Source organism: Ictidomys tridecemlineatus, chromosome 1 (assembly GCF_052094955.1).
Source record: "Ictidomys tridecemlineatus isolate mIctTri1 chromosome 1, mIctTri1.hap1, whole genome shotgun sequence".
Classification (NCBI taxonomy): domain Eukaryota; kingdom Metazoa; phylum Chordata; class Mammalia; order Rodentia; family Sciuridae; genus Ictidomys; species Ictidomys tridecemlineatus.
Genome location: NC_135477.1, coordinates 188,883,700 through 188,909,835, shown reverse-complemented (window position 1 = coordinate 188,909,835; position 26,136 = coordinate 188,883,700). Strand labels below are relative to the sequence as shown.

At 39.3% G+C, this 26,136-nt stretch overlaps 1 pseudogene; it reads left to right on the top strand.

The window, feature by feature from the left end:
* Nucleotides 1-799: 799 nt before the first annotated feature.
* LOC144367315 (olfactory receptor 2W3-like) overlaps nt 800-26,136 on the top strand; it is a 37,314-nt pseudogene continuing 11,977 nt past the window's right edge.

The window sequence follows — 26,136 nt, the reverse complement described above, 5'->3', positions numbered from 1 at the left end:
ATAAACTTGAAATACGCATTGCAACTACATAGCAAAGACAGAAGAAAAATGATAAATACACAAATGTGTGTAAATTAACATTGTCTCATGAGAAAACAGGCAGTTAAAGAAGAAATTGCCATCACTATCAGCAAATTTCTGTATAAAAATGAAAATAAAAGCACAACACACAAAAAATGAAAGGATGCCAGGAGACCTATGGGAAAAGGAGATTTGTATTTGAATATACTCAGATTCAAAAAAGAAAGACTTCACAGCAGTCAATTAACTTTACACATTGAAGACATAGAACAAGCAAAACAAATTAGACACAAACTTAGGAAAGAATGGAGTAATAGAGATTGAAAACAAATAAAGAAAAACTAAATTGAAAATCACAAAGAAAAATCAATGCTCAGCAAAACAGCAAGACTTTGTTTCAACATAAAATGAAAATTAAAGACCTGGGGGTGGAGCTCAGAGATAAAGTGCCCGGGCTCAATACCCGGTATCATAAAAAGAACTTTAACAAAACTCTTACACAATAAAAGACAGAAAGTGTATCCTAACTCTTTGTTTGAGACTAGCATTACTTTATTCCAAGCCAAAGGAAAAAATATTAAACACAAAACAGATATCCCAGGTGAGTATTTTTGAAATCATACTCCTTGGTACTGATCCAAAAGAAGTAAAATCAGCATACTACAGTGAAACAGGCTCATCAATGTTTATAACAGAACAATTCACTCTGACCAGTCATGGTCTAGCTCAGAAGCCTGTCAGTAGATGATGGATTAAGAAAATACAGTACAAACACACAATGGGGTTTGACTCAGCCATAAAGAGGAATGACATCATGGCCCTTTCAGGTAAATGGATGGAACTAGTGAACATCATGCTAAGTGAAGAAGACAGACTCAGAAATCAAGGGTTGAGTGCTTTCCCTCATGCGTGGAAGAGCAGAATTAGGAAAAAATTTAGGAATCCCATCAACAAAGCAGGAAAATCAGTGAAATAGAGGAAAGGGGCTGAGGAAAATGGAAGAAGGATGGGAAAGGAGAAAAATGGTGGAATGAATTTATCAAATTGTCCTGTCTACATATATGAGTATATCAGTGAATTCTACATTTATGGGTATCTATGAAGATCAATTTAAAAGATACATATATAGAAGGAGCCTCAGAAGAGGAGATGAAGGGGAATGAGGGAGGGAGGAAAGGAGGGAAAAAGGAGGCACTGGGGACTGGATTAGAGTAAATTATGTTCCATGCATGTATGACTATGTCATAATAAACCCCAACATAGGAATAACTAAATTGTACTCATAAAACTTTGAAGTATGCTTAATAATATGCTTCATTGTTTAAAAGCACATGGAAAGTGTTACACAGCATAAATAACTGGCACTTACCCCTAAATTCAAGAGTTTCAATGCCCATACACAAACATAATCTATCATGTCACAATACATGCAAGCAGGAACAAGGGAGAAAAAGCACTGATGATCCTCTCCCCTGGTGGAGAAGAGGCACTCTGTAAAACTCATTATATGTTTCATGATAGGCTATTAAAATGGAAATTGAAGAAAATGGGAATCCACTTTAGGGAAACAATGGAAACAGGGAAAGAATTTGAATAGCAGGAATAATAAGAAGGATACTACCTCTGAACAGTCAGAGTCTTACAGTAAATCTCAAAGCAAAGACAATGACCAATGATGAATGTCTGAAAGTTTCCTTCTAATATTAGAACAAGAAAAATTTCCTACTTTCTCTACTTTCATTTAATGAAGAACCGTATGTCACAACCAGAATAATGAACTAAATAAAAATAAATAAAAGACATCTAACAAAATAACTGACAAAATTATCTTAATTTACCAATAGCATGATCTTATCTGTTTAAAAAAAATCATGAAGTTTTCCCAATAAACTGCTATAATTAATATATGAGTGCAGCTAAGATGCAGAATACAGAACCATAGAAATAAGACAGTGATGTCTATAACATAACCATGAGCAATTGGAAGAGACAAAGAAAACAATTCCATTGGTAGTAGCAACAAAAAGAATAAACACCATTGTCTTTTGCTCTGATTTCCTTCCAATATGGATTTGAGGTCTCTCTCTTGACAGTGGCCAGAGGCCAAGGTGGGCACTCCCTGGAGGAGCTCTGACTGGGGAACATCAGGTTCAGGTGTGTCAGACAGAGGACAGAGAAGGAAGTGAAAGCCCAGCACACTGAGATACCAAGATGACGTCGAATAGAGTGCATCACCCCCGTGTACCGAGTCACTGTGCAGGTGAATAACAAGTTAGAACAACCAAAATCTATCTTGTTAGGAATTTCCAGCAAAATTGGAGTGTACCAAAACCTAGAGGAAAGATTTCCATCACCGAGGACTGGTTACTGGGTCTCAAACCCAGAGATCCAGGCTGATTGATCTGCGACACGCCCCGCGGCTAGAGATGGTGGGGCGCTGAGATGCGGCCAGCAACGCAGAGAGAAATGAAATGGTGCTGCAGATTCTGTGGAGTCCTGCCAGCTGTGCCCTCGCTGAGCTCCGGGCTGAGTTCAGAGTTTGAGACAGGGGAAGGAAGCGTTCCAGTTATGTCCCCCACACTGGACAGTCCATCAAGGAAGTCAGCGGCCACCATCTTGGAGAGCTGACATCACCATCGCCAGTTTCCGACAGATTGCAGCAATAGAACAGGTGTGTGTTATTCAGCCCATCATCCATACAGCAGGGAATTCACATAAAATCTCCCCCGGCTTTCTGGGGGAGGGATTATCAGAACGAGCCTGAATAGAGATGTAGGGAAAGGTAAAGGCACCTGACCTCCAACTCCCCTTCCCATCAGTGGCGAAAACGAAACCTGTCTTGCCAGCTCTGGGGGAGGGGCAAACTGAAGAAATCTAAACAATAAGGTGCCGGTTCCCAATAGCCACCCTCCACATCCAGCAAACTGCAGGCCCAGAGTATAGTTTGAAGTGCCCAGAGGCATCAAACTGGGGAAGGCTTGGCTAGCAGGAGAAACCAGGGGATGAGAGGCCAGGAATAAACCTAAGCTAACAGGTTTTTGAGAGACACCAGGGGCGGGAGGAGGGAGCAGCCTCACATGGACTGTATCCTGTCATGACCCCCCTTGCCCGCAAGGAAGACGTGACTCAGGAATCTTCTTTCAGCAGTTTATTCAGGCCCTTGATATTCTTCTAATAATTCTTCTACTCCTACTACCTTGGATGCCCCTCCCAGCCTTAATAAAGCACCGCAAACCCCAATGCAAAGCTGCCACGTGTACCCTTCTCACAGGGTGCTAGAAAATGACACGCCAACTTTCTCTGATAAGGAGCTGGGAACACGCCAACTCTCTTTGATATGGAGTTGTCCTTCACAGACCACAACGGAGCCAGCGCCATCATGTAATGGCGACCACAGTCCGCAGGAACGGCTCACCACAGCTCCCCCTTTTTGTTTCACTAAGACAATACAGGCGAGAGTAGAGGTCCTATCCCACTGTGCAAAAGTGGCTGCATAGTATGGGCCAGCCCCAGGGGGCGCCTTCCCCAGATCTGACACCATATCAGCCGACGCCTTTTTTTGTGGGGCGGGGCGGAGACACGTCAAACCCGCATGCAATAGGACATGCTCCCCTTGAGGTCCCTCTTCTCAATGGATCACTCAAGTGCAGTGCCTTGCCTCGCATCCTGTATCGTGACGATGGTGAGTAAGAGGGAATAGCTGAGGTTGAACTGTGGCCATGCAGAAGTACAACTACAAACAAGTTGGCAGCACCCTGAAAGAAAGGCACGGACTTTAAAGTGACAGATAAAGACCAGTGTGGAAACCCTTCTGCGTGCAATGGCAACAAGACCCGCAGAGTGCAAGGGCTTTCCAGCACTAAAAGAAAGACAAAAGAAGGACATGTTGTACCCAGTGTAATGTTATAATAACTTGGGGTGTAACGACCATGTCAAAGGCACTAGTGTAGAAACCCATCTGCGTGCAATGGTAGCAAGACCGGCAGAGTGCAAGGGCTTTCTGACACTAAGAGAATAATGAGGAAAGACATGTCAATCCCAGTGCAATGTTATAAGAACTTGGGGTGCAATGACCATGTCAAAAGTTTAGTGCTTAAGATGCGCAAGCCAGACCTGTGGCAAGTTGCCAGTTTCTAAAGCAGCAAGAGCTTGTATGATCATAGCCTTATCTTGAGCACTACGAGTCTTAAGGCGACAGAGAAACCACAAACAGAGGAACATACCAAAACAACACAGTGCACCAAAAATGCCTACTCCCACCCACTCTTTAAAAAAGGAAAAAGCAGAAGATATCCAATTGGTGAATTGACCCAGAGTCATGGGATCGACACGGGTACTATTCAAGACAGCTATCTGGGTTAGTTGAGACTGGATCATGTCTTCTGCTTCCATGGACCAATTTCCGGCCAGATATCCACCAATGATGTGGGAAGCATTCCTGGAATCATTAAATCTGACAGAGGTTATACATAAATGTGCACGTTGGTCAATGCAGCCTAAAAGTACGAGGTCAGCCAATTCTTCTACCTGAGCTTGAAGAAAATCTATTCTCTGGTTGGTAGCTAAAATCCCTGACAAAATATGTTGATTAATCGCATTTTGCGATTCAAGTATAGTGGACGTTTGTTGAACAACTTGATTAATAGTGGCAGCAGTTTGTACTTGACTGGCCATGGCTACTCCGGCCGTAACTGCTGCAGCAGCAGATGCCGCCACGGCTGTCACTATAGCTGCCGTGATTCCAAAATCTCTGCGGACTCTAAGTAGCTCAACAATAGGAAATTTATCTGGATCCGCAGTGACTGGGATTGGGACAAAAGTTGGAATTTTCATAATTACTGCTACAGTCCAAGAACCATTCCAACACTCAGATAAGAAACAGGTAATAATAGAACAATCCAGCATCCCCGATGAGGTGTCATTAGCTAAAAGGAACAGGAACGGGGATTGGATACAGACCATTGCAGGAGGCAATGTGGCATAATGTAACAGAGAGTTGAACGAAACAGATGTAAGCCTATTACCTCGTTCACTCTCCTTAGTAGTGCCAGAAACATTAGCCAGCCAACTTTTGGCTCCTAGTAATTGAGCCAATGCGGAAATATCGGCTGAAGCCCCCTTCTCATTGGAAATGAGCCATTGAAACCAGGACCAACCTGTTCCTGTAGAGGAGTTGGCATTGTTGTTAAAGTTATAAACATATCTCTTTAGAGGGGGGGAAAAGGAGAAACCTTTAGCAACTTGATGTTTCTCCCAAGAATGATCCTGACAAGGCGTAAATGTCGGGGGAAAACCAAAATTAGGGGTACAGTAGGGAGAGGCCTTGAAATGAGTGGCATAGCAAGTACTATTAGAAGAAGGAGGCATTGGGATTAATACCTCGGAGATAATAGCTAAAGTAGTTATGTTTAAAACAGAGCTAGTTGCGGGGGTCCCTGAGCCTGATTGCTTCCCTGAAACTACTTGGCTCAATACAGCACTGAGAATACTCCCTGAGACTCGACTGGACCGCAATGGGTCCTCCCAGTTAGTCAAATTTTTGGTCTTAAGGCTAATACAATTAGTGTTCCCAAGACTGAAACAAAAAACTCCTGTGAGATTAACTTGAGACTGATTAAAAATATTTTCCATGTCCCCTCTAGGAGAGGTACAAGGAGCAGACATCTCACATGAGGTAGAAAAAAGAGTGGGGAGGACACTAGAATTACTATGAACTGGCATTGGCATTGGCCATGCCTGTGCCACTGCCCACCACTGCATTGGTGCCATCTGTACCATTGGCACCAGCATCAGAGCCAGAGCACTCATCAGAATGAAGCTCCTCATCATGGGACTGTTGTGGCACCTCCTGCTGCTGGTTAGTAGATCTCGAGACTCTTCTTGTCAGGCGTTCAGGGATCCACAGCAGCTCCGTGCGATCCTGGGGAAAAACACATACAGATCCTCGTGCCCATGTCAGCACGGGGTCAGGGCCGTTCCATTGGCCCGTAAGAACATCCTTCCACTTAACATAGCCAGTCACAGAGGGCTGAGGGGACACATGTCTATTGGCCGCAGAGCGGCCATGAATATCCAAATTCAAAAAATTAATGGTAAAAAGGGCTAAGGATCAGGGCCGTTCCATTGGCCCGTAAGAACATCCTTCCACTTAACATAGCCAGTCACAGAGGGCTGAGGGGACACATGTCTATTGGCCGCAGAGCGGCCATGAATATCCAAATTCAAAAAATTAATGGTAAAAAGGGCTAAGGACAGGCGTTCTTTAGGAGTGTGGTCAACTCCTATTCCCCCTTTTTGTTTTTCTAAGGTTTCTTTTAAGGTGCAGTGGGAACGTTCAACAATGCCTTGCCTTTGAGGATTGTAAGGCAACCCATGAGCAAGTTGTACTCCCATAGTAGAACAAAAAGATGTAAACTGTCTGCCTGTATAAGCAGGTCCATTATCAGTCTTAAGGGATGCAGGTGCACCTCATGCTGCCCATGCCTCTAAGCAATGAGTAATAACATTACGTGCCTTTTCTCCCGATAAAGCAGAAGCATGAATAATTCCAGAGTATGTGTCAATAGAAACATGTACATATTTGAGGTTACCAAAGTTAGGCACGTGAGTTACGTCCATTTGCCAGACGACCAATGGCTTCAATCCTTGTGGGTTTACACCATAAGTAGGAGGATGAAGAAATGTAACACAATGGGGACATTGTAATACTATCTGACGAGCATCTGCTCTTGAGATGGAAAAACGTCTGCGCAGTGTCATAGCATTGACATGAAAGTTGTGATGAAACAATTTAGCTTTTTCTAAGGAGGAGGCCAAGCATACCAACTGGCTTCTAGTTGCCGAGTCAGCACAGGCATTACCCTGTGATAATGGGCCAGGAAGAGAGGTGTGAGCCCGAATGTGCATTGGATAGAAAGGGGCAGTACGGCTACGGATAAGCTGTTGAAGCTGATTAAAGTAAGCAGACACAGTATGGGTGTCACTAATAGCTCCTACAGCCTCCAGAATTTTGAGCGCCTGCACCACATAGATGGAGTCCGAAATGAGATTGAAAGGAAAAGAACACTGTTTAAAAACTTCAATGACAATTTGTAGTTCTACCCATTGTGGATTTCCAGGAGCAAATTGATGCTGGACAGGGGGAGAGCCATTAATCACATAAGCTCCCATTCCAGACTTAGAGCCATCAGTAAAAATATTAACAGCCCCCGGAATTGGAGTGGGTGAAGTCACTTTAGGGAAAATGATGGGATGCTCTTTAACAAAATGGAGTAATGGATGAGAAGGGTAATGATTATCAATATCCCCTTGAAACGAGCAACATAGAATGGCCCAGTTGTCCAGAGTAGCACACAAAACATTAAGTTGAACTTTAGAATAGGGTATGATAAGAGAAGAAGGTGCTTGTCCAAAAAATTGAATGCTCTGTTGAATCCCTCTAAGTGCTAACGCTGCAACAGCATCAGGATAGTATTCTAAAGATTTTCCTGGGGATACATGTGGGTGGATCCATAGTAAAGGCCCATCTTGCCACAGTACTCCAGTAGGCTGCCGCATAGTGGCAAGCACACATAACTGGAAAGGTTTATCACTCTGGAGCCTGCATAGAGTAGCATGTTGTATAGCTTCTTCTACTTTTATAAGGGCCGCTCTGGCCTCTTTAGTGAGGGTACGAGGGGAAGTAAGATCTGGATCACCCTTAAGAATAGCATACAAAGGCTGGAGCACGATATTAGGAATATGTAAATAACCTCTTATCCAATTAATATCTCCCAACAGTTTTTTAAAATCATTTAAAGTTTGGAGATCTTGAGTTCTTATAGTAACTTTTTGTGGTTTTAACATGTCATATCTAATCGTCGCTCCCAAATACTTAATAGAATCCCCTGTTTGAACCTTCTCAGGTGCAATATGTAATCCATACTGAGCTAACAACTTCACCAAGTCTTTATAGGCCTCATAAACTGACTGTTCTAATTTGGCTGCCAATAATACATCATCCATATAATGAATAATCTTGATGGAAGGATATTGTTGTCTGAGAGGTGCGAGTGCCTTCCCTACATACATCTGACAAAGCGTAGGACTGTTAGACATTCCCTGTGGTAAAACAACCCACTCAAACCTTTGATCTGGTTCCTCGTGATTACACGAGGGAAGGGTGAAGGCAAAACGCTGTGAGTCCTTAGGATGCAAAGGGATAGAAAAGAAACAGTTTTTAATGTCAATAGCAATGATATGCCAGCCCTGAGGAACAGAGGAAAGCAGCGGCAGCCTGAAACACCCCCGCCATACGGAGGCGGATCGGGAGGCTGTCTGTTCCTGAGCCCTTGCTTATCTCTGTTCCCTGTACCTAAACTCCCTAACTGCCGAGACAGCGTCTCCAGCTCCTCCTCTTCATTATCTTCTACCTCTGACCCACTTTCGCTTGGGGGCGTGCGCAGCACACTGAGCTCTGGATACAGTCTCCTCCCATTCTCCACGCCCCGCACACTCCCCTCTTCCTGAGACACTTCGCTCTCTGTTGTTTCTGATTTTTCCTCATGCAATTGTTCTAAAACCTCCTGCCCTTTAACAAGCGCTTCTTGGCATCGGCCATCCGTAAGACAAATACGGACCATCTTCCAGAGGGGTATCACCCCGCCCTCTAGCATGCCCTGCTCACGAGCAAAGTCAAGGTCTTTGCCTAATTTATCCCAGCTGGGTGTAGTGAGGCTGCCTGAAAATGCAAACCACGGTGCAGCTGTATCTACCCTCTGTAAAAATTTCTCTAAGGTACTGCGTTTCACCTCCAGTCCCTTGGAACGTAAAAGGCCATCGAGGGCTAGAAGGAGTGGACTTGAAGTCACGGCACCCATGACGCAACACAAGAAAACACAGAAATCGAAAGTGAAAGTACACAAAACAAAACGAACATACACAGAAAGAGAACAAAAATTCAGAGTGCAATTGCTATAAGATGTAGCGCCCTCTCTTTACAGAGGAGCTTCCCGCTTTTTAACAGCGGGTCCCACGTTACCTGGGACTTACCGGTGCACCTCCCTGACTGCTGAAAGTTCTGGTTCCTGGGTGTTTCTTTGTTTCTTTTCTCCCGGGTCTCGGCACCACTTGTCACGACCCCCCTTGCCTGCAAGGAAGACGCGACTCAGGAATCTTCTTTCAGCAGTTTATTCAGGCCCTTGATATTCTTCTAATAATTCTTCTACTCCTACTACCTCGGATGCCCCTCCCAGCCTTAATAAAGCACCGCAAACCCCAATGCAAAGCTGCCACGTGTACCCTTCTCACAGGGTGCTAGAAAATGACAAGCCAACTTTCTCTGATAAGGAGCTGGGAACACGCCAACTCTCTTTGATATGGAGTTGTCCTTCACAGACCACAACGGAGCCAGCGCCATCATGTAATGGCGACCACAGTCCACAGGAACAGCTCACCACAGTATCCCACAGCCAGAGGGCAAAATCTTGGCCTGGAAGGCACAGCACGACCTACTGGAAGCAAAGAAAATAGAAGCCTAACAGTGCCTTTTTTTTTCTTTTCTCATTTTTTTAATTCTTTGATTTTTTAATTTAAAATTTTTTTTTGTTGTTAATTATTTTTTTCGATTGTATTTTTTTTCAATTGTAATTTTTATTTTACTGCTTTTTATATTATTGCTTTTTATCATTTCTTTTCTTTTCTATTCTTTTCTCTTTCTTTCTTCTCTCCCTCTCTATTTCTTGGTTTTTGTCCTTACCTTTTCCCCATCTTTCCTCTTAAGCATGAACACCCAGATTACATATAACTTACTAAATGCAAATAGATGAATACTAGGAATAGGTCTATAGTCCACCTAAGCCCTTAACTCCCCCCAAGTACTCCTGTCTATTCTCTTGTTAATATCCGCCTGCATTTGAGCAACTCCCCAAAGAAGCTAACATATACTAACCTCCATACCATCAAATCGCCCAACCTTAACATAAAATCCTAAGTCCAAACCTCAATTCTCTATATGCCATCAAAATCTGAAGGCCTTTAATGAAACTAATGAATTTACCTTAAATCACAATTAAATCCAGCATCTCTAAACATTGTCTCCTAACACAAAGGAGAGATAGTGGAATTATAAAAACAAAAACAAATTTAAAGGAGAAAATAGAAACACAGCAGTCAAACAGAGTTGAAAAGTAACTTGAGCACCATGAAAAAACAAGGGAAAAAAGGATTACAAACAATGCAGGACAACTTAAATACACAGGAGAACCTAGAGGCATCAGAAAAATGGAAAGAGAAAGAACTCAAGGCATACCTAACTCAGATGGAAAGGAATCTTAGAGAAGACATTAAACAGTAAGTTCAAACAATGAAGTATATTTTGAAAACGAATTAAATAAGCAAATTTAAATGGCAAAGAATGAGCTCTACCAGGAAATAGAGATTTTTTAAAAAAATCAAACAGTTCTCATAGAAATGCAGGAAACCATAAACCAAATTAAAAATTCAAATGAGAATATTACAAATAGACTAGATCAAGTAGAAACCATGTCATCAAATAATGAAGACAAAGTTTATCAACTTGAAAAGAATATAGTCAACACAGAAAGGATGCTTAAAGCTCATGAGCAATCCATCCAAGAGATATGGGATATCATAAAAAAACCAAACTTGAGAATCATTGGCATAGAAGAAGGCATAGAGGTTCAAACCAAAGGAATGAACAATCTATTGAATGAAATAATCCTAGAAAACTTCCCAGATATGAAAGATGGAATGGATTGCCAAATCCTGGAAGCCTACAGGACCTCAAAAATTCAAAATCATAATAGACCAACTCCAGGATATTATGAAGACATCCAATATACAGAACAAGGAGAGAATATTAAAAGCTATGAGAGAAAGGAGGCAGATTACATTCAGGGGTAAACCAATTGGGTTAACGGCTGATTTTTTATCACAGACGTTGAAAGCGAGAAGATCCTGGAACAACGTATTTCAAATACTGAAAAATAATGGATTCCAACCAAGAATACTGTATCCAGCAAAATTAAGCTTCAGATTTGACAATGAAATCAAAATATTTCATGAAAAACAAAGTTAAAAGAATTCACAGCCAGAAAACCAGCACTGCAAGGCATCTTGAGCAAAACACTACAAGAAGAGGAACTGAAAAACAGCACCCAAAACTAACAGTGGGAGGAAACTCAGTAAAGGGAAGGAAAAAAATAACCAAAAAGGAAAAACTAGCAATATTAAAATAAATAAATAAACAAGCATGACGGGAAGTACTAACCATATATCAATAGTAAACTTAAACATTAATGGCTTAAATTCACCAATCAAAAGACATAGGCTAGTAACCTGGATTAAAAGAAAAAACAAATCCAACAATATGCTGCCTTCAGGAGACTCATATGATAGGAAAAGACATACACAGGCTGAAGGTGAATGGTTGGGAAAAATCATACCACTCACATGGTATTTGGAAGCAAGCAGGAGTGACCATACTCATATTGAATAAAATCAACTTCAAACCTAAGTTAATCAAAAGGGATAAAGAAGGCCACTATATACTGTTAAAAGGAACCATCAACCAACAAGACATAACAATTATCAATATGTATGCACCAAACAATGGTGCTGCAAAGTTCTTAAAACAAACTCTCCTCAAGTTCAAGAGTCAAATACACCACAACACAATAATTATGGGTGAGTTCAACACACCACTCTCTCCATTGGACAGATTCTCCAGGCAAAAGCTGAATAAGAAACTATAGAACTCAATAACACAATCAATAACCTAGTCTTAAGCAACATATATAGAATATATCAACCATCATCAAGTGGATACACGTTCTTCTCAGCAGCACATGGATCCTTCTCAAAGACAGACCATATATTATGCCATAGGGCAACTCTTAGTAAATATAAAGGTGTGGAGATAATACCATGCATCTTATCTGATCATAATGGAATGAAACTGGAAATCAATAATAAAAGAAGGAAGAAAAAATACTGCATCACCTGGAAAATGAGCAATATGTTACTGAATGATCAATGGGTTACAGAAGACATAAAGGAGGAAATCAAAAAATTCTTGGAGATACATGAAAATACAGACACAACATATTAGAATCTATGGGACACAATGAAAGCAGTTTTAAGAAAGAAATTCATTTCCTGGAGTTCATTCCTCAAAAAATAAATAAATAAATAAATGAACTCAACAAATAAATGAACTCACACTTCATCTCAAAATCCTAGAAAAGGAAGAGCAAAACAACAACAAATGTAGTAGAAGGAAAGAAATAATTAAAATCAGAGCAAAAATCAATGAAATTGAAACAAAAAAAGTATTAAAAAACTGATAAAACTAAAAGTTGGTTCTTTGAAAAAAATAAATAAGATCGACAGACCCTTAGCCATGCTAACGAAGAGAAGAGAAAGAGCTTAAATTACTAACATACGGGATGAAAAAGGCAATATCAAAACGGACACCACAGAAATACAGAAGATAATTAGAAATTATTTTGAAACCCTATATTCCAATAAAATAGTAGATATCGTAGATATCGACAAATTTCTTAAGTCATATGATTTGTCCAGTTTGAGTCAGAAAGATACACACCATTTAAACAGACCTATAACAAAGGAGGAAATAGAAGAAGCCGTCAAAAGACTACCAACTAAGAAAAGCTCTGGACAAGATGGATATACAGCAGAGTTTTACAAAACCTTCAAAGAAGAATTAATACCAATACTTTTCAAGTTATTTCAAGAAATAGAAAAAGGAGATCTTCCAAATTCATTCTATGAGGCCAACATCACCCTGATCCTGAAACCAGACAAAGACACTTCCAAGAAAGAAAACTACAGACTAATATCTCTAATGAACTTAGATGCAAATATCCTCAATAAAATCCTGGCGAATGGAATACAAAAGCATATCAATATAATTGTGCACCATGATCAAGTAGAATTCATCCCCAGGATGCAAGGCTGGTTCAATATACAGAAATCAATAAATGTTATTCACCACATCAATAGACTTAACCATAAGAACCACATGATCATCTCGATATATGCAGAAAAAGCATTCAACAAAGTACAGCATCCCTTTATGTTCAAAACACCAGAAAAACTAGGGATAACAGGAACTTACCTCAACATTGTAAAACTATATATGTTAAGCCTCAGGCTAGCATCATTCTGAATGGAGAAAAATTGAAGGCATTCCCTCTAAAATCTGGAACAAGACAGGGATGCCCTCTCTCACCACTTCTATTTGATATAGTTCTCGAAACACTAACCAGAGCAATTAAACAGACAAAAGAAATTAAAGGCATAAAAATAGAAAAAGAAGAACTTAAATTATCACTATGTGTGGTAGACATGATTCTATACCTAGCAGACCCAAAGGTTCTACAAAGAAACTACTAGAGCTAATAAATGAATTCAGCAAAGTGTGAGGATATAAAATCAACACACATAAATCAAAGGCATTTCTGTATATCAGTGACAAAACTTCTGAAATGGAAATAAGGAAAAACACCCCATTCACAATATCCTCAAAAAAAAAATAAGATACTTGGGAATCAACCTAACAAAAGAGGTGAAAGATTTATACAATGAAAACTACAGAATCCTAAAGAGAGAAATACAAGAAGACCTTAGAAGATGGAAAAATATACCCTGTTCATGGATAGGCAGAACTAACATCATCAAAATGGCGATATTACCCAAAGTTCTCTATAGGTTTAATGCAATGCCAATCAAAATCCCAATGGCATTTCTTGTAGAAATAGATAAAGCAATCATGAAATTCATATGGAAAAACAAAAGACCCAGAATAGCAAAAGGAATTTTAAGCAGGAAGTGTGAATCAGGCCATATAGCAATACCAGATTTCAAACTGTACAACAGAGCAATAGTAACAAAAACAACATGGTATTGGCACCAAAACAGGCGGGTGGACCAATGGTACAGAATAGAGGACACAGAGACCAATCCACAAATTTATAACTTTCTTATATTTGATAAAGGGGATAAAAGCACGCAATGGAGGAAGGATAGCATCTTCAACAAATGGTGCTGGGAAAACTGGAAATCCATATGCAACAAAATGAAACTGAATCCTTTTCTCTCGCCATGCACAAAAGTTAACTCAAAATGGATCAAAGAGCTTGATATCAAATCAGCGACTCTGTACCTGATAGAAGAAAAAGTTGGCTCCGATCTACATATTGTGGGGTCAGGCTCCAAATTCCTTAATAGGACACCCATAGCACAAGAGTTAATAACTAGAATCAACAAATGGGACTTACTCAAACTAAAAATCTTTTTCTCAGCAAGAGAAACAATAAGAGAGGTAAATAGGGAGCCTACATCCTGGGAACAAATTTTTACTCCTCACACTTCAGATACAGCCCTAATATTCAGAGTATACAAAGAACTCAAAAAATTAAACAATAAGATAACAAATAACCCAATCAACAAATGGGCCAAAGACCTGAACAGACACTTCTCAGAGGACGACATACAATCAATCAACAAGTACATGAAAAAATGTTCACCATCTCTAGCAGTTAGAGAAATGCAAAACAAAACCACCCTAAGATACCAACTCACTCCAGTAAGATTAACAGGCATTATGAAGGCAAACAACAACAAGTGCTGGAGAGGATGTGGGGAAAAGGGTACTCTTGTACATTGCTGGTGGGACTGCAAATTGGTGCGGCCAATTTGGAAAGCAGTATAGAGATTCCTGGGAAAGCTGGGAATGGAATCACCATTTGACCCTGCTATTGCCTTTCTCGGACTATTCCCTGAAGACCTTAAAGGAGCATACTACAGGGATACTGCCATATTGATGTTCATAGCAGCACAATTCACAATAGCTAGACTGTGGAACCAACCCAGATGCCCTTCAATAGATGAATGGATAAAAAAATGTGGCATTTATACACAATGGAGTATTACGCAGCACTAAAAAATGACAAAATCATGGAATTTGCAGGGAAATGGATGGCATTGGAGCAGATTATGCTAAGTGAAGCTAGCCAATTCCTAAAAAACAAATGCCAAATGTCTTCTTTGATATAATTAGAGCAACTAAGAACAGAGCAGGGAGGAAGAGCAGGAGGAAAAGATCAACTTTAAACAGAGACATGAGGTGGGAGGGAAAGGGAGAGAAAAGGGAAATTGCATGGAAATGGAAGGATACCCTGATTGTTATACAAAATTACATATAAGAGGTTGTGAGGGGAAAGGGAAAAAAACAAGGGAAAGAATTAAATTACAACAGATGGGGTAGAGAGAGAAGATGGGAGGGTAGGGGAGGGGGATAATAGAGGATAGGAAAGGTAGCAGAATACAACAGTTACTAATATGGCATTATGTAAAAATGTGGATGTGTCATCAAAGTGATTCTGCAATTTGTATTCGGGGTAAAAATGGGAGTTCATAACCCACTTGAATCGAATGTATGAAATATGATATGTCAAGAGTTTTGTAATGTTTTGAATAACCATTTTTTGTAAAAAAAGCCCAGGGCACCATACAGAAGAAATGTACTGCTCTCCTATGCTCATGTCCCAGATGTGTCAGAGGTGACAACTGAGAGTTGGAGGTGACAGGGAGAAAGAATTAAGTTTGGGGAGAGAAACCATGGGACTCTGCCTTCATCAAGGTCCACAGGCTTTATTTGTAGTCTTTCTCAGGCAACTGGCTAATGTAAAGAAAACTCAGCAAAGGGGGCACTTGTATACTTCACTGTGGTGCTAGCCAGCTGGCCAGCAGCTGCGGGGCTGTTGGATTTGTGCTCAGTGAGATGGGAAACCAGCTGGCTCATCTCCACAGCGACATGAGAAAGGCTCACTTCACTCAGGCCAAAGGTGGTAGGTACAGCTGGGCTTCAAACCACTTAGGTGACGTCTGTAAATGGACCACAGGGAAGCAACTCTATTCATCAAGGACATGACAATAAAACATTCAGGAATTAACTTGGACAAGGAGGTGACAGGCTCCTGTACAGAAAATTACAAAACACTGCAGAAAGAAGTCACAGTAGTCACAGATGAATGGAAAGGTATTCCACACATAGTCAGTTGAAGACTTGAGCATTCAGAAACCAGATAGAGATGTTCAAGTGAGCTAAAGACATTCCTGTAGGTGAGATACACAGAGTGATCATGTAGAGTTCAAATAATAATAAATGTTGGAGAGGAAGTGAGGAAAGGGACACTTTTGTACAGTTGGTGGGACTGTAAATTAGTATAACAACTATGGGAGTCAGTATGGAGGTTCCATGAAAGATTCTGCATGGAGCCACCATTTGACCCAGCTATACCATTCCCCAGTATTTATAAAGAATTAACGTCATCAGACTACAGGGATACATGCAGATCCATATTTATAGCAGCAACATTCAAAACAGCTTCCAACTATAGAACCAGCCTAGGTGTCCATCCATGGAAGAATGGATAAAGAAAATGTGTTGTATGTATACAATGATGTTTTACTCAGCCACTAAGAACAATGAAATTGTGTCATCTGCAGAAAAATGAATGAAACTTGAGATCATTATGTTAAGTAAAATAAGTCAAACTCAGAAGGTCAAGTGTATAAGTGGAAGTAGACTGAAAAAAGAAAGAAAAGATTGGGAGTCTCCAAAAATAGAAATGAGATAAGTAGAGTAAAGTTTGCATGGGGAGGGAGGAGGGGAGGAAAAAGGGAAGTACTGAGGAATGATATTGGCCAATTATATTGTTATAGTGTGTGCATCTGTGAATATGTAACAATGTGTCCCACTAGAACACAAAATTTTTGTGTGCACAAAAAATGCACACACAAAAGAAGAATAAATAATATAAAGTCAAACACAATCCTAATATATAAAAGTATATTTAAAACACCTTATAAACAATTGGATTAATATGTTATTTTAAAATATAAAATATTCTTTGGTCTTATTTGAGAGAAGACATATATCATAAGGAAATAGATAAAGAGGACATCAGGCTTCACCAGCCTAAACTGAATGAACATCATAAAAAATAACAGAAGAATGTTATACATGTAGAAATATGTGAAAAGACACATTTGTATTATTAGAAATTAAAATGCATGATGGCATTCTAAACTTTTTTTTTCCTTTCAGGTACTAGGGATATACCTCAGTAGATTAAATGTTTGCCTTACATGCACAAGGCACTTAGTTCAATCCCCAGCACCACTAAACAGACAAACAAACAAACAAACAAACCAAAATCCCTTTTAAAATGCAGTTATAATACACACAAGTTCTGAAATACTAGTAGGAGGATTAAGAGTGGTATATGGACAACCATATTTCTACATGCAGAATAGCACTGAAAATTCCCAGCACTTCCTTGATGTACCAACTCAACTGTATTAAAGACTTTAACATAAGGCTGGATACTGCACTAGAACAAAGGGAATCCCACTCTCACAGCTCTACCTCCCAGTGTACTGGAAGTACTAGGAAGAAGTATCAGAAAAGAAAAAGGAATAAAAGTCATCCCAATCAAAAAGAAAGATATAAAATGATTTCTATTTGTGGATAACATAATTTATATGTAGAACATTTCAAAGGCACCAAAAAATTTAGAACTAATAAATAAATTCAGGAAAATATCATGATACAAAATCAACATACCATGGTGGAATGAGATGGACATCATTATCCTAGGTACATGTATGAAGACATGAATGGTGTGACTCTACTTTGTGTACCACCAAAGAAATGAACAATTTTGCTCTTTTTGTATACTATGAACCAAAATGCATTCTGCTGTTATGTATAACAAATCAGAACAAATTAATTATTTTTTTAAAAAAAATTGGAAAAATCAACATACAAAAGTCAGTAGTACTTCTCTACACAAATAATTACCTTGGAGAAAAGGAAATCAAGAGAATAACCACACATTTGATTGCATAAAAATAACTGTAGAAATCAATTAAGCAAAGAAGTGAAAGATTTGTACACTCAAAACTAAGCATTGGTGAAAAAAAGTAAAGAAGGCATAAATAAATGGAAACATATATATGTTCATTGTTATTATATGGAATTTATATGGTTAAAATATCCATGCTACCCGAATAAATGTAGATTTGATGGAGTCTTTATTAAATCTCAGAAACATTCTTCACAAAAAAAAATGGAAAAAAATTTTTTGGAGCCACAAAATTTGAAATGTTCATAGCGACGCTGAGAAAGAAAAACAAAGTCGGAGGCATTACACTTTCTAATTTAAGATATTTTTACAAAGCCATAGTAATCTACAGTATAACACAGGCACAAAACTAGGAACCTAAATAAATGGAACAGAGAGCTAAGAAATCATCCAAATATATGTGGTCAGGTAGAAAGAATCTCAACAAGGGCACCAAGAAGACACATTGAGAAAGAGGAGTCTCTTCCAGACATTGCTGAGTAAAAAGAAATATCCACAAGTGAAAGGATGAAACTGGCTCCTTTTCTTACATCACATGTATAATCATCTTGAAATGGATAAGTGACATAAAAGTAAGGCCTGAAACTATCAAACTTCTGGAGAGGAGCTTAAGGGAAAATATTTTCAACACTGGTCTTCATGGTGAGATTTTTGGATTCCAGCCCTGGAAAGTTGCAGACAGCCTGCACTCAGAGCAAGCACTTCTAACCCCCTCTGGGCACAGTTAGAGGGCCATAGAGAACAGAGGCACAATAATGAGCAAATCACAGAGATAAACAATGGCTGGAAAAATGAGGGAAAGTTTTGGAATCTGGCAAATGAATTTTTTGAAGAATAGTCATGAGACTCATTAAGCTAACAAGATGGCAGATAACCTCTGGGAGCTCACCTTCAGAGTTCTGCCTCCTGAACATCCCTCCCACATGAACCTTTGTGCACCTAGCAAGCAATACCCAGAGGCATCTGATGTAAGCCTCAGGTGTCTGATGCAGGCAGTATCTTTGGGGAAATTAGGTGGTCAAAAGAGCTGGGAAAATTAGTGCCCCAAAGCATGTTGCAAGAGCAATGTGCCACAAAAGAAGAGAAAGTACTGAAGATGTTGGGCTAATTGTGCTGCCAGAGGAAGAACTCAGCTCCTGGCATGAAGAGGCAGCACTTCCCATGCTTCTGAGAGAGAATTCTGCTTACCTTAACATGATTTTTTTCCAAATCATGTGAAACTAAAACTTTGATAGTTTAATCTTTTAGAAAGATGTTTTTGATTGGCAAATCTTCCCTTTGAAAAATTAATCTAGAGAGATGACTTACTAGATAATTCTAGAAAACATTTCAAGAGTTTACAGCAATCTGTCTCAAACCCTTTTGAAGAACTGAAGAGAAAGTAGCCCTCCCAAACTTCATTCTGAGAAGGCAATAATTGCCCTGAAACCACAAGGAAGGACATAACAAGAAAAGAAAACTAAAGAGCTATATCCCTAAGGCACTGGTAATACAAAAATCCTGGGAAAAAAAGCAAATTGAATTGGACAGCACATTAAAAAAAAGTCATACGCTTGAGCAAGTGGGATTTATAAATGGGATGCGAGGGTGGTGCAACTTACATCAATCAATCAATGTAATACATCAATTAACCAAATGAAGAACAAAAACTACAATCAATGGAGAGATTGAAATCAGTGCATCTAAGATCAGGGATCTGGCAAGGTCCCCTGTCTCAGCACTGGTATTCAACAGAACACTAGGATGTTACGTTCTATCCAGAAGACAGAGATATGAAGAAGAAGAAGGAGACATTCAGACACATTAGCACATTTACCACTTCACATATTTATCATTAGTTTTTTATGTCTGTAGTGAGAAAATTTAGGATCCTCCCTCTGCAACCATCAAGTATACAATGCCCCAGAGTGCAGTCTACATGCTGGGCAGTAGCTGACCAGAACTTATTGACTCCAGCCAACCTCAATCAATTTCTGCCCCACATAATTCTGTGGGCTCAAAATCTCCAGAGTTCACATTCTAAGAGCCTTATTATGATTATCATTTTGTATGTAGTACACATATGCCTCCTATATACCTGAAATATATATATATATATATATATATATATAACATATACATACCACATATATGTGTATATCATCATACAAAGTAAATGTAAGCACATTTTGGCAAATTTTGTTGTTTCATTGTACCTCTATAATATAAAAATAATACCACTCTGAATATTCTTTTTAATAACACTCTTTGTTTTTCTTTATTTCTGCTTAATGAACCCAGGGAATTAAACTGAACTATGTTCAGAGCGATTTTAATTTTTTAACTTGAGGCACGGTCTTGCTACATTGTCCAGGCTGGCTTAGAACTTGAGATTCTCCTGACTTGGGCTCCTTGTGATGAACCCAGCCTAATTCCATTTTAAGATTGGGAGCCATCTCGTCACAAAGTCATGAAAAGTTAATTTCTGTTTTACTATAAATTACTGCAATTTCTAAACTTATATGGGATTCCTGCCCATGTCTTGAACTCACCATGCCTGGCTTTCCCTGACCAGATAACAACTCTCTCTAAAACCTCAGTGATGCCTCATAAATTCTGATGTTGGGGTCAAAATTTATTCCCTACTTTGAAATGTTAATCTATGTAGATTATTAATTTACTATCTTCCTTTGTATTATGCTTGTCAAAATCCTGTTATCTATAAGTTCCTACGACACATGCTTTGCAACTTTTTGTGCTATAAAACTGTGGTCCTAGAGAACTGGGTGCTACTCTCTAGCCTGGGGTTTTGGGAGAGATAGTCCTGGCCAGTTCCTGTGTACACAAAGATAAGCTTGCTTTAATTTGATTCACAATTCAAGTTGGTGGTCTTTTCTTTGCATCGTGGTTTAACACTGGGTCACTGGGATTACAGGTGTGCACCATTACACCAGGCCTCAACTACACCCTCAAAGAGAGAGAAACTATTATAACTCCTCAAGGTTGCTATGTTCTTTAAAGTCACCGCAAATGCTAACTTAATAAATACTGTCCCATTGCTCTCATGAGAAATGCAGTTAGACCCCAACAACCCTGATCAAAACTAATCACAGCCTTTTCACCAACCACACAGACCCTGTTTTGGGAACAGAGCTATTTTTCAATGCACCCTGAGAGTTCTTTCATCAGCTCTGAGATCATCACCATCAATGCTGTGACACAAACCTCTCAAAGCTCCTCACAGACATGTATTCTCCTAGTAAGACATATCAGAACCGAGGGGTTCTCAGGGACACTGGACAGCACCTAACACCACACCAGGAGGGCATTTTGAACAGCAAAGCTCCAAGAGCAGAATAATGACAGTAGGACTTTGACAGAGAAGAGGACATAAGTGTATGAACTGAGAGCACAAACAGGAAGGCAGAGTCCTGCTCCATCCTTCCTAAACCAGGAGTGTGCATTGGGGGTAACTCAAATAGTGCACTGTTGCTGCATTTTAGAAGCTACAAATGCTCCTGCTGAGTAGAGAAACAACTCATCTGTTCCTCCGTGAACCTTTTGAGGTGAAACCAACCGAGCCTTCATAGGCAGCGGGCCCAGGATTGAGACAGGACCTGGGAGAGCCAGACAGAAACCACCCTTCACATGGGACACCCGGAAAAGGGAACAAATGGCTACCCTTCGCATTGGACACCACCATGGTAGAGAACTGAGGTCACAGAATTTGGCAGAGGGGATAACTTCATTGAAACCAGTGTCTGCAGGTGTGTGACCCCCGGGCCCCTCTGCTCCAGACAGCAGGGAAATATCAAGCCCCACCCCAGCTCTCCCGTGAGCATGATTGTCAGACCCAGGGAGTCAGGAGCGGCACATGACCCCCAGCTACCACTCCCACCAGTGCTGACAACCGAGGTCTCTTGCGCCAGCTCCCAGGGGCATGGCTACCCGAGGGCAGGCACAATAAGCTGATGGCTCCCATCCCGTGCTACACAACCTTAGGGTCTGGGGAATGGCAAACAGAGAGAGTGTGCCCATTCATTCAAGAAAATAGGGCTCCCAGTAGCGGCTGACCTGGCTTGTAGCCAGTTTTGTGGTGAACGTCACAGGTGAGTGGGGCCTGGCTGGAGGAAAAGCGGGGAAGTGACTGGAGACCAGGAAAGGCCCTGGGCACCCAGGATTAAAGAGCCGCCCAGTGGGGGAGGAGGAGCCACCTTACAGGGATTGGTTCCTGCGTACTGAGAGGAAAATCTTGGCCTGGTGGGCACAGCCCCACCTACTGGAAGAGAAGTTAATCAAACTCTAAGACTGCATTTTTTAAATTTATTTTTATTTTTATTTTTTTAATTTTTAAATTTAAATTTAAATTTTTTTGGCTTTTCATTTCTTTTCAATTTCCTTATTCCTCTTTTCTTGAATTCTACCTGTTTACACTCATTCTCTTTAGCGACTTCTTCCCTCCCCTTCTAATACCTTTCCTCCCAAGCTTTACAACGCTGTTCATGTGTAATTTGCTAAATGTGTATAGGTAAATGTTACGAGGAGTTATATAGTGCTACCAATTCCCTAGCTACCTCCAAATACTCTGGACCATTCTCCTGTTAATATCCCTTGTCAGTAGAGCAATCTTCCAAGGTTGACAAGATATGTGAACCTCTATACCATCACATCACTCGACCTAAATATAAGTCCCAAGACCAAATCACAGATTGCTATATGCCATCAGAATCCATGCATTTTATGAAATGAATGAATCTGCTTTAAAGTGCAACAAAATTCATCATCTCTAGTCATAGTCTCCCATCACAAAGTAGAGACTCCAGAGATACACAAAACCAAAATAAATTTATAGGAGTAAACAGTAACTCAGCAAAGAGAACCAGAAGTAACATTAGCAGCATGGAAAAGCAAGGAAGAAAACAAGTACAAACAATGCAGGACAGCCTAAAACTACAGGAGAACCTAGAGGCATCAGAAAAATGGTCAAATAAAGAACTCAAGGAATACCTTATACATATGGAATGGAATCTTAAAGAGGACATGAGACAGCAAATTCAAACAATGAAAGAACACATTGAAAATGAATTACATAAACAGATTCAAGAAGCAAATAAGCAACTTTACCAGGAGATAGAGATTATAAAAACAATCAAATAATAATCCTAGAAGTGAAGGAAACTATAAACCAAATTAGAAACTCAAATGAGAGTATTACTAGCAGAGTGGTGCAAGTAGAAGTCAGAATGTCAGAAAATGAAGACAAAATATATCATCTTGAAAAGTGTCTAGCCAACTCAGAAAGGCTGGTAAAAAACCACGAGAAAAACATCCAAGAGATATGGGATAACAAAAAAACCAAACTTAAGAGTCATCAGGATTGAGGAAGGTATAGAGGTTTAAACCAAGGGAATGAGCATTCTGTTGAATGAAATAATTTTAGAAAACTTTTCAGATATAAAAAAAGGAAATGGATGTACAAATTATAGATGCATACAGGACACTGAGCATACAAAATCACAGTAGACCAACACCAAGACACATAGTTATGGAGATATCCAATATACAGAACACAGAGAAAATATTAAAAGCTACAAGAGAAAGGAGGCAGATTACATTAAGGAGTAAACCCATAAGGTTAATGGATGATGTTTCATCACACACTGAAAGTGAGAAGATCCTGGAACAACGTATTTCAAACACTGAAAGACAATGGATGCCAAGCAAGAATTTTGTATCCAGCAAAATTAAGCTTCAGGTATGACAATGAAATAAAAATCTTTCATAATAAACAAAACTTAAAAGAATTCGCAGGCAGAAAACCAGCATTGTAAAGCATCTTGAGCAAAATACTACAAGAGGAAGAAATGAAAAACAACAACCAATATCAACAGTGGGAAGTTCCTCAGTAAAGCGAGTGTGTGTGGAGGGAAAGCTAATCATGGAGAAACAAACCAAATTATGAAAAAAAGATAAATAATCAAACATAACTGGAAGTACAAACCATATCTCAATAGTAACTCTAAAAGTTAATGGCTTAAACTCACCAATAAAGCAACATAGGCTGGTAAGTGGATTAAAAAAATAGATCCAACAATATGCTGCCTTCAGGAGATATATCTGATTGGAAAAGACATACACAGGCTGAAGGTGAAAGGCTGGGAGAAATCATACCACTCACACAGTCCTCGGAAGCAAGCAGGGGTGGTGATCCTCATATTGAATAAAATTGACTTCTAGACTAAGTTAATCAAAAGGGATAAGGAAGGACATTATATACTGTTAAAAGGCACTATTCACCGACAAGACATAACAATTATCAATATTTATGCACCAAATAATCATGTGTTGCAATTTTCATAAAACAAACTCTCTTCAAGTTCAAGAATCAAATAGACCACAACACAGTAATTGTGGGTGACTTCAACACATCTCTCTCACCATTGGACAGATCCTCCAAACAAAATTTGAATAAAGAAACTATAGAATTCAATAACACAATCAATAACCTAGACTTAACTGACATATATAGACATATCAACCATCATAAAGTGGATATACTTTTTTCTCAGCAGCACATGGATTGTTCTCAAAAATAGACTATATATTATGCCATAGGGCAATCCTTAGTAAATATAAAGGTGTGGAGATAATACCATGCATCTTATCTGATCATAATGGAATGAAACTGGAAATCAATGATAAAAGAAGGAAGAATTAATACCAATACTTTTCAATTTATTTCAGAAAACAGAAAAAGAGGGAGCTCTTCCAAATTCATTCTATGAGGCCAACATCACCCTGATTCTGAAACCAGACAAAGACACTTCCAAGAAAGAAAACTACAGACCAATATCTCTAATGAATTTTAGATGAAAAAATCCTCAATAAAATTCTGGCAAATCGGATACAAAAACACATCAAAAAAATTGTACACCATGATCAAATAGGATTCATCCCTGGTATGCAAGGCTGGTTCAATATACGGAAATCAGTAAACGTTATTCACCACATCAATAGACTTAAAGATAAGAACCATATGATCATCTTGATAGATGCATAAAAAGCATTCAACAAAGTACAGCATCCCTTTATGTTCAAAACAACAGAAAAACTAGGGATAACAGGAACTTACCTCAACATTGTAAAAGCTATCTATGCTAAGCCTCAGGCTAGCATCATTCTGAATGGAGAAAAATTGAAGGCATTCCCTCTAAAATCTGGAACAAGACAGGGTTGCCCTTTCTCACCACTTCTATTCAATATAGTTCTCAAAATACTAGCCAGACCAATTAGACAGATGAAAGAAATTAAAGGCATAAAGATAGGAAAAGGAGAACTTAAATTAGCAGTATTTGCCAAGGACATGATTCTATACCTAGCAGACCCAAAAAGTTCTACAAAGAAACTACCAGAGCTAATAAATGAATTCAGCAAAGTGGCAGGATATAAAATCAACATGCATAAATCAAAGGCATTCCTGTGTATCAGTGACAAATCCTCTGAAATGGAAATGAGAACAACCACTTCATTCACAATATTCCTCAAAAAAAAATTAAAGTACTTGGGAATTAACCTAACAAAAGAGGTGAAAGACCTACACAAAGAAAACTACAAAACACTAAAGAGAGAAATAGAAGAAGACCTTAGAAGATGGAAAGACATACCTTGTTAATGGATAGGCAGAACTAACATCATTAAAATGGCCATATTACCAAAAGTACTCTATAGGTTTAATGCAATCCCAATAAAAATCCCAATGACATTCCTCACAGAAATATATAAAGCAATCATGAAATTCATCTGGAAAAAAAGACCTAGAATAGCAAAAGCAATTCTAAGCAGGAAGAGTGAAACTGGTGGTATAGCGATACCAGATTTTAAACTATACTACAGAGGAACAAAAACAGCATGGTACTGGTACCAAAACAGGCAGGTAGACCAATGGTACAGAATTGAGGAGACAAAGACCGATCCACAAAATAACAAGTACCTTATATTAGACAAAGGTGCTAAAAGCATGCAATGGAGAAAGGATAGCGTTTTCAACAAATGGTGCTGGGAAAACTGGAAATCCATATGCAACAAAATGAAACTGAATCCCTTTCTCTCACCATGGACAAAAGTTATCTCAAAATGATCAAGGAGCTATAGATAAAACCAGAAACTCTGTGTCTGATAGAAG